The 9099-nt window shown below is 32.9% G+C and overlaps 1 pseudogene; it reads left to right on the top strand.

Moving 5' to 3' along the window:
• The first annotated feature begins 7456 nt into the window (after positions 1–7456).
• Positions 7457–7550, top strand: LOC131169658 (U6 spliceosomal RNA; annotated as a pseudogene).
• The last annotated feature ends 1549 nt before the right edge of the window (positions 7551–9099 follow it).

Here is a 9099-nt window from a genome sequence, read left to right as displayed (position 1 = left end):
CCATTCCAGTAAGTTACATGGACCAGGGCCGTGTAGTAACACACGAGCCATGTATTATGCAGCAGCCAATTTTCTAACTCAAATTCTTGCTCTTATTTACTGATTCAAATCAGACTCCTAAACCTTTTTCTACTCAAAAATGACCTAACCCTAGAACAGCCATTATAAATAGAGGCAGAAAACATCAAAAGAGGGAGATCAATCCTTTTATAGCATTTTTTGGGAGTTTTAAAGAGGATTCGCCTCTGAAATCTCACCAACTGTCTTGAGGAGAAGAATATTAGTATCAAAAGGAGTTTTCCAGCTGAAGTTCCATAAGATCAAAGCTACAAACCCTCTTCGATTCTTTCGTTCCATTTCCTTAAACGGATTTTTATTGCTTTATTTCTTCTAAACGATTTCTTTTTACTATCTTTATTTTTGTTTATCATGATGTTTGCTGAACTCACCATGAGTGAGTAGTTTTCATATTTTGGAATTGGGAGAGTAATGCTTGTAATCATTATTATGGATAAACATTAAGTTTTATTTATTATATTTGAGATTTGTTCCTTGATTTAATTTCTTGTGATCTTAATGCATGCTATGTGTTGGTACCCACTTAGTAATGATTATAGATATTAATTGAAGGACTGAAAGGTGAAGATTAATATTAGAAAATCAAGATTTTAAACCTAGGAATTTTGACCTAGACATAGGCTGATACCTTTGTGAAATTTCAAAATTGGTTAAAGACCTTAAAGGGTTTTAATTAATTTGATCGCCACAAAAGTCGGGTTTAAGTTAATTAAAATACACTCTAGGTGCCTTGAGAGAGGACTTAGGATACCTTAGGATTAATTTTCATCAAGGCAAATGATTCTCAACCCAGTAAATAAACAAGGTAACATCCATAGTAAGATTCAAGTGTGAAATCTTAATTCCGGAATTGTTTCAAAATAGTTTGTTTCATTTTAAGTTTACCATTCTAGTTCCCTCAGTAATCGATAGTCTAAACAGTCAAAATTACTGTATAGATTGATACTTACTAATCAATTTCCTCATGGGAATTATACTTTACTCATCACTCTATTACTTGTTAGCTATCCGTGCACTTGCGGGGTTGTAAAACTAGCAGAAACAAGTAATAGAAATTAGTTCCACACCAGGCATAACCTCTATTTCGAACTGCACCTCTCTTTCTGAAGGTAACCCTAGCAATTCTTCAGGAAATACATCCGAAAAGTCACGTACAGTTCTTCAATGCTGGCTCCCTAATTGGGTGTTTATCATGTGGGCAAAATATGCTTCACCCCCTTCCAAATCATCTTTCTAGCAAGTACAGCTGAAATAAGGTTTGATGGCAATAATTGCCTCTCCCCATTACCACATCACCATACTAAGGGAGACCAAAAGTGATTGTCTTCATTCTATAGTCAATCATGGCATGATGTCTAGCCAACCAATCCATGCCCAAGATGATATCATAATCTCTGAAGGCATTTCTATCAAATCAGATAAAAAGTATGTCCCTGGATCACCAAATGACAATCCTTATACATTTTGTTCACCCTAACTTTTTGTCCTAAAGGACTAGTTACTAGCACCTCAAAATCCATTTTCACGTAAGAAACAGCAGTAAAACAAGTGATGCTGGCACTAACATAAGAGTGAGTAGACTGTTAGTAGTATGATCTAGAGCATATCATTTAGTATGCATTTTGTACATGTTTTATTAATAAAAAGGCATTTTCACTTTTCCATTTATATAACATATTTATGTGTAATAGAAAAGGTCAATTGATATTTTATTAGAAATTCTATTCTTAATTTGTTAAGAATATGAGTGACAGTATTTCTAGCATAAAGTATCATAAATTGGTTCACAATTGAGAATACTTCACAATAAGGACATGACTTATCTAGAAAGATTGTAATCATGTTTGTTCCCAAGTTATTTATATGAGATGTAAGTAAATAAGATGGAATGGTGAGTCTCATGCCATATAACAAATATGATAGGCACTTATGCATGATAAGTAGGTCGAATCAGTGACACTTATGACAAGCACATGGAGTTTACTATTGTCAATGCATTGTCATAAATCATATCAGTGCATATAATCTTTAGACTTCAGATAGCACAGTTATCTTGTATATAGGTGGTTTGAGTTTGATACTACATTCATACTTGTATTGTGTATGGGTATATGAGCATGTGTTGGCTCCTACTAGTTATACATGGAGGTAGGTGTTGATCAGAATGTAATATGTTACCCTAAGTAAATAGGGATAAAGTCTTATGTTCATTTAATTGTTCTTGATGTTTCAAGTTCCTGGCCAGGATTTTTCTTGATGTTTCAAGTTCCTGGCTAGGACAGATAGATTTAGTTAGAAAAGAGTTTCTGACAAGAAATTCTTTTTAATCAAGAATTGAAATTAAAAGAGAACATAATATTTATAAAAAATGGGGTTTGACATAAACCATGACTCCAACTCGAGTTGGGATTTTGTAACAGAGAGATTCTTGTGCATGGTAACATATGATTAAAGGTTCATTTAAAGTATTCCTTCTTACTGATTGGGTAGCCATAGAATGCTATGCTAGGTGTTAACCATGGTTTATGAGGTGCCTAAAATGATTTAGAGAAATCATTTATGGTAAGAAAAATTTATGATGATATTAAGAGTTGATATCATATCTCATTGCCAATTAGTGATGAGCTTAGTCAGTCACACACATACCGAAGTAATCACCAAGATAAATGTGATTTAATTAATTAGTTAAAGAGTTTAATTGATTAATTAAATAGGTTTGGTTTGCAATAAGATTGCAAAGTCCCTAGCATGGCTTAAAACTAAATCTAGGTTATTGGATGTATAGTATGAGTTAAATTTATATTTAAAGTATTTAAATATGAATTTAATTATGAGAAATTAATTAATAGAGATTAATTAATTAATTTATATTTGATATAAATTAAGTAGAAAAGGAGAAATAATTATTTTGAGTTTAGAACTCAAAACTACAACACAAGGGTAATTTGGTCATGTGGCACCATGAGATGGTGACACATGGCATCATGATTTGTCAGTCTTCCTATCATGCAAGATGATCAAAGTCAAGATTAAGTCTAGCTTTAACACTTGGCTTAATGTGATTAGGTCAATTACTATTAAGATGCAATCAGGTGATGACATGTGGCAAGGGTTTTAAGTTATGACCTAATTATATGAAGCGATGTTATGAGAAAATAAAAATTAGCCACTCTTCTTATTTTCTTTCAAGTGTGCCGCCACCTCTATGCTCTCCTCCTCTCTTCATCTTCTCTCAATAATTCAAAGAGAATTGCCCATATTCTTTTGAACTAAAATTGCTAGAAATTGTTTCTAGTGTTCTATATACATCTACAACCTCTCTAATGGTAAAAACCCAATTTATAATTGGTTGGCAAGGCTTGAGAAGCAAGATTGGGGACTGCCCATTGGTGATCTTGGTGTGAACAAGCTAGAGGGATAACATTTGGGGTCATAGGTGCTTCCTAAAGGTGCCAATCACATCTATATTGCATCAAAGAGGTTAGTGCTCTAACTTCTCTTTTAAACTAGGGTTTAAATAAATTATTTTGTTAATTCACAATCTTGAATGGTAAACATTGATCCTAATACATATTAAAAGTGTTTTAATATGCAATTGAGCATTGAAATTAATTAGGCACATAATGGATGTGGCATAATGCATGAAACCCTAGAAGAAAATTTTGAAATTCAATGCTCTAATCTAACAATTTGCATGCTTTCGCTCCTTCAATTGGTTTTAGAGCCACTATATTTTCCATTTAGATTGTTTAATATGAGATTTAATTGTGTGATTTGATCAAAAGTTGATTGATTAATTGTTGGTTGGACCAATAAAGGTGGCGGCATGTGTGTATGCACCATAGGGGCATGCATGGTTTGGGCTTTATGCTGCAATTGTTGTATGACTTAAGGCCCATAATTAGGCCCATGATTAAGCCCACATTTAATTAAATTGTTTAATTACAAATTTTAATCACATAATTAAATTTTGATTCAATTGTTTGAATGAGATTCAAATCTAAATTTTTAAATTTATTTGAATGAGATTCAAATCTGAATTTTTAATTTTGTTTGAATGAGATTGAAATATGAATTTTTAAATTTATTTGAATGAGATTCAAATATGAATTTTTTAGTTGAATATGAGATATTGAATTTAATTTTAGTATGTATGTTTTATTTAATTGTTAAAAGGTAATATGCATGATGGATGATCATGAACAATAAAAGACCAATGTGATTGGTTTTATTTCTTTATTTTTTTTTTGGGTTGTAAAATAATTAATTTTATTTTTGGTGGCATATATTATAAGTATTGTAATAATTTGGGTTGTAATTTCATTTATTTAAGGACTTTAAAGTCCATGTTATTATAAATTCGCCTTGGTATGCCAAGGATTACAATGTAATTGGATTGCAAGAAGATCAAGGAGGTCAAGAGCATTAGTGGGACCAGTGGGAGGAATTCAAGATCAAGTGTTAATTATGTGCTCCTTCAGCAACTCTTGTAATATGAGTGAATGAAATGCACCTAGGAATGCCCTGATTCAATTCTTGGTGGCTCAGAATTGAATCCCTTAGAAAGTCCATGATCATACCATATTTATTTTTTATCCATGTATGCATGAGATGTATGTGAATGTATGCAAGCATTTGATATATGCATGCCAAACGGATAATGTGCAAAGTGAGACCATAATAGTAATTAAGCCGACCACTAAATCTTCCAAACAAATGATTAAGTTAGAAATGATATAATTAAGGTAATTATATCATGGGCCTTCTATTCAGGCAATTATTTTAAGAAATTTTAAATACTTGCATATGATGCAATTAATTTAAGAGATTTTCTTAAGAATAATTGTTAAGCATGAGATGCTGAAAATATGTAAATGGTTTGGTGGCCAATAATGGATGTGCTTGAGGACATTAAAATTATTTGCATGTTTACTGGCTCAATGGGATCAACTTAACTAATGGAAGATAAGTCAATAATGGATGTGCTTGAGATTTTGAGCATTAGGGGCTAGGTAAATGATTGAACCTCATATGAGATGTGATGGGCAAGTAGTTGCTCAGTTATAGTTTATTGTAATTCCAATAATGGATGTGCTTGAGGATGATCAATAAGACTATAAGAATTCAATCACCCACTAGAAATCCATCCAACTAGGATTTATGTTTCCTATTTTGAAAGTGTAGGATTCACTAAGTTAGTGGGAGGACCAATTTGATTAAAAGACCATAATCATTTTATTTAAATACATGATATATTTAATAATTAATCTGATTATTTTCTACAGTTAATTTTCTGATAATAATGAGCACACAATAACCACCACCATCCAATATCCTTGTAAGCATACTTGATCATAATAGATTGATAGGACCTAATCTTTCTAATTGGCTCAGAAATTTAAAACTTGTCGTGAACCTTGAACATATAGGATATGTTCTAGACTCAAAGGTTCCTGGTCCCTTACCTCCAGAGGCCACTCAAGAGGAACATAAAACTTTGGTCAAGTGGAAGGAACATGATATGAGAGCCAAATGTTGCATGCTTGCTTTTATGAGTAATAAGTTACAGAAGTAGCATGAAAACATGCAATATGCAAGTGAGATCCTCTTTCACCTGCAAGAGTTGTACGGTGAGCACAGCATGAATGCTTGGTATGAGATATCTAGACAGCTATTCCGCATGAGGATGTCTGAGGGACAAAATGTTGGGGATCATGTCCACAAGATGATTCAGCTAATTGAGCAACTAGAACATCTTGACTTTCACATGGATTTCCAACTACAAGCGGATTTGATCTTACAATCCCTACTTGAGTCATTTGGGAATTTTGTGACAAATTTCCATATGACTAAGCAGGAATACACCTTGGCTGGTTTACTTAACATGCTGATTATTCCCAAAATAATAAATCAGGCAATAAAGGAAAAGAGGTAGCTCTGATTGCATCTTCTTCTGCTGAAAAGTCCAACAAGAAGAAGGGCAGTAAGAAAAAGAAACCTCAAATTCCTGGTCCTTCCAAAACGATAGCTAAACAGAAAGGGAAGACCAAAGCTGATGGAGGCAAAGGAAAGTGTTTCCATTGCCAGAAGGATGGGCACTGGAAAAAGAACTACCCAGAGTATCTTGCTTCTCTAAAGAACAAGAAGGATACACCTTCAGAAGGTATGTCTATATCTTGTTAATTAAATGCTGATGATACTCATAGTTCATCTACAGTTTGGGTTTTAGATACTGGTGCTAGTTCTCACATTTCTTATGATATGCAGGAACTAGCAAACAGTAGCAGCTTGCGTTCTCGAGATATTAAACTCCGAATTGGCGATGGCTCAACTATTGAAGCTTTAGCCATAGGATCTAAGTCTTTTACATGTCTGGACATGTTTTGTGTTTGAATAATATTTTATATGTACTTGATGCTTTTAAGAACATCATTTCTATATCTCGTTTGACTAGAAATGGCTATGAATTTCAATTCATAGATGATGTTTGTAATATTTATTTTGGAAATAAATATATTGGCTTGGGTTATATGCATGATGGTCTTTATTATTTGGATAATAATGATAAATACAAAATTAATGCAAGCAATATAAAAGAATGCAATGCCATGGTGAAAATCAACTCAAGTTGAAAATATATTTAGCACTTAAGATTAGGTCATGTTGCAGAAAATAGGATTGCAAAACTGGAAAAAATGGGGATTTTATCCTCATTGGGTTTTGAGCCTACTCTAACTTGTGAATCCTGCCTTCAGGGAAAAATGACTAGATCACCCTTTGTTGGACAAGGACTAAGAGCTGAAAATATTTTAGAGCTAATACATAGTGACGTATGTGGTCCATTTAAAGAAATAGCTAGAGGTAGTTTTCATTGCTTTATTACCTTTACTGATGATAAATCAAGCTTTGAGTATTTGTATTTGATGAAATACAAACATGAATCCTTTGAAAAGTTCAAAGAATTTAAATCTGAAGTAGAAAATCAAACAAAAAAAAGTATTAAAGCTCTTCGATCAGATCGTGGAGGTGAATACTTGAGTACTGAATTTGATGAATACTAGAAAGAGCTTAGCATTGTTTCCAAGCTAACTCCTCCATGAACGTCACAACTGAATGGTGTATCTGAAAGGAGAAATCGTATCCTATTAGATATAGTACGTAGTATGATGAGCTATGCTGATATGCCAATCTCCTTTTGGGGATTTGCATTAGAATCAGCTTTGCATATTCTGAATAGGATTCTATCAAAATCAGTTTCTTCCACACCTTATGAGATATGGCATGAAAGAAAACCAAGTCTTAAGCATGTTAAGATTTGGGGTTGTCCAGCTTATATCAAAAAGTTGAACACTGATAAATTGGAAACTATATGAGAAATGTGACATCCGATAAAATTGGAATGATATAGAGAAGATTAGCATGGCCCTTGTGCAAGGATGACACGCATAAATCGAGAAATGGTCCAAATTCTAAATGTGACACCCCTTACCCATCTATAGTATAGCCGAACAAGATATGCCACACAGTGTACCAGAATACCATATTTTATCTCAATTATTTTTATTCTTCCTTAATTTATTTCTTCATGGTTATGAGTGCAATTAGTGAAATTTAACTCATTTAAGTCAATTATTGAAATTATAAATTCATTTGAGGTTTCGAAAATTTTATAGAAAATCCGGCAGAGTACCGGCTAAAAATTGAGAAAACATTTCTTCGGAACCTGTGAAAAACAATTCCAATACATTTTCAATCATTCTCAAACTCTATTATATCAATTTAATCTCAATATTCCTCAATAATTTCTCAAAAATTCTTCTACTTTTCATTCATTCATTTCACATGATAATCATGTACAAATCATAAATAAATACTCAATTTTCATTTATAAACACAATTTACAAATATTTGCATTAAATACCAAAATATATTACATGAGTTTCAATTAAACATGAGAAAATAAAAGTTTAGTTACAAAATACAAACAGTACAAAATACCAAAATGAGACCTAGTGTCCTACCAATGCACTGAAGTCTGTGAGGTGACATGGACACTGTGCAGAACTGTGAACAGCCTCACCCAGTGTGTGGTCTACTGGGCTCTCTGTCAGTCTCTCCATAACCAATGCATAGCAAAAAGCAATGTGTTAACAATAATGCTTAGTGGTGCCAATAATAAAATAAAAAGAACTAAAAGAAAATAAATATGCAGTGTATATATATCGATGTCTCATGCAGACAAATTATTGGTAATTATTTGTAGTATTATGAATTTGGTAGTTGTTATATTCGTTATTTCATTAAATTTATCAACTTGCATTTTTGGTTGCCTAAGTAACCTATACTAGATGACTGGACTGGATAAACGGGTGAATTGGCACTGGGTATTAAATACCTCGGGCCGTCACACCATTAGTCACATAGTGTCTCTCAGTGTGCAACAGAACAGCTAATAAGCTGTAATAACATTAGGCACAAGTCCAAGTATCATCATAATATCAGAATGGCTAAAAGCCATAAAATCACAAAATGGCATAATGCCATGTTCAGTATTGCTAACTGAACCCTATTAGCATGCCAACCTATCCAAACCAATCTCACTAGGTGTACTAGGGCACATTACAAAGTTATTGATTGAATTTTAATGTTTTGCATGTAAGGTTACTATTCATTTTACTATTTAGGTCAAATTATTCACTTTCCAATGCATAATAGCTACATGAGTCCTAATCACATAAATTTACCACATTTTGGTTCTCAAAAGTGTTGGCATTAGTTGCCAATCCATACTTCTAACCAATGGAGAATAAATCAGAAATTTTAGTTTTGGATGCTAGAGATCACTGTTCCATTTGGCCATTCTACAGTGAGAATTTGGCCAAATGTTCTGCATCAAAGTTGTTTCTTATTGTGTCTAGTTATATTTCACTTTTTGAATCACCCCATTTGGAGTTTTCTAGCTCAATTTATGGCTATTGCACCATAACTGGTCGGATTGCCTTTACCCAGAATTTCTGGGCA

This window comes from Hevea brasiliensis, chromosome 1, assembly GCF_030052815.1.
Source record: "Hevea brasiliensis isolate MT/VB/25A 57/8 chromosome 1, ASM3005281v1, whole genome shotgun sequence".
In the NCBI taxonomy this organism is placed as follows: domain Eukaryota; kingdom Viridiplantae; phylum Streptophyta; class Magnoliopsida; order Malpighiales; family Euphorbiaceae; genus Hevea; species Hevea brasiliensis.
The sequence above is the reverse complement of the archived record's forward strand: the minus strand, read 5'-3'. Positions and strand labels throughout refer to the sequence as shown.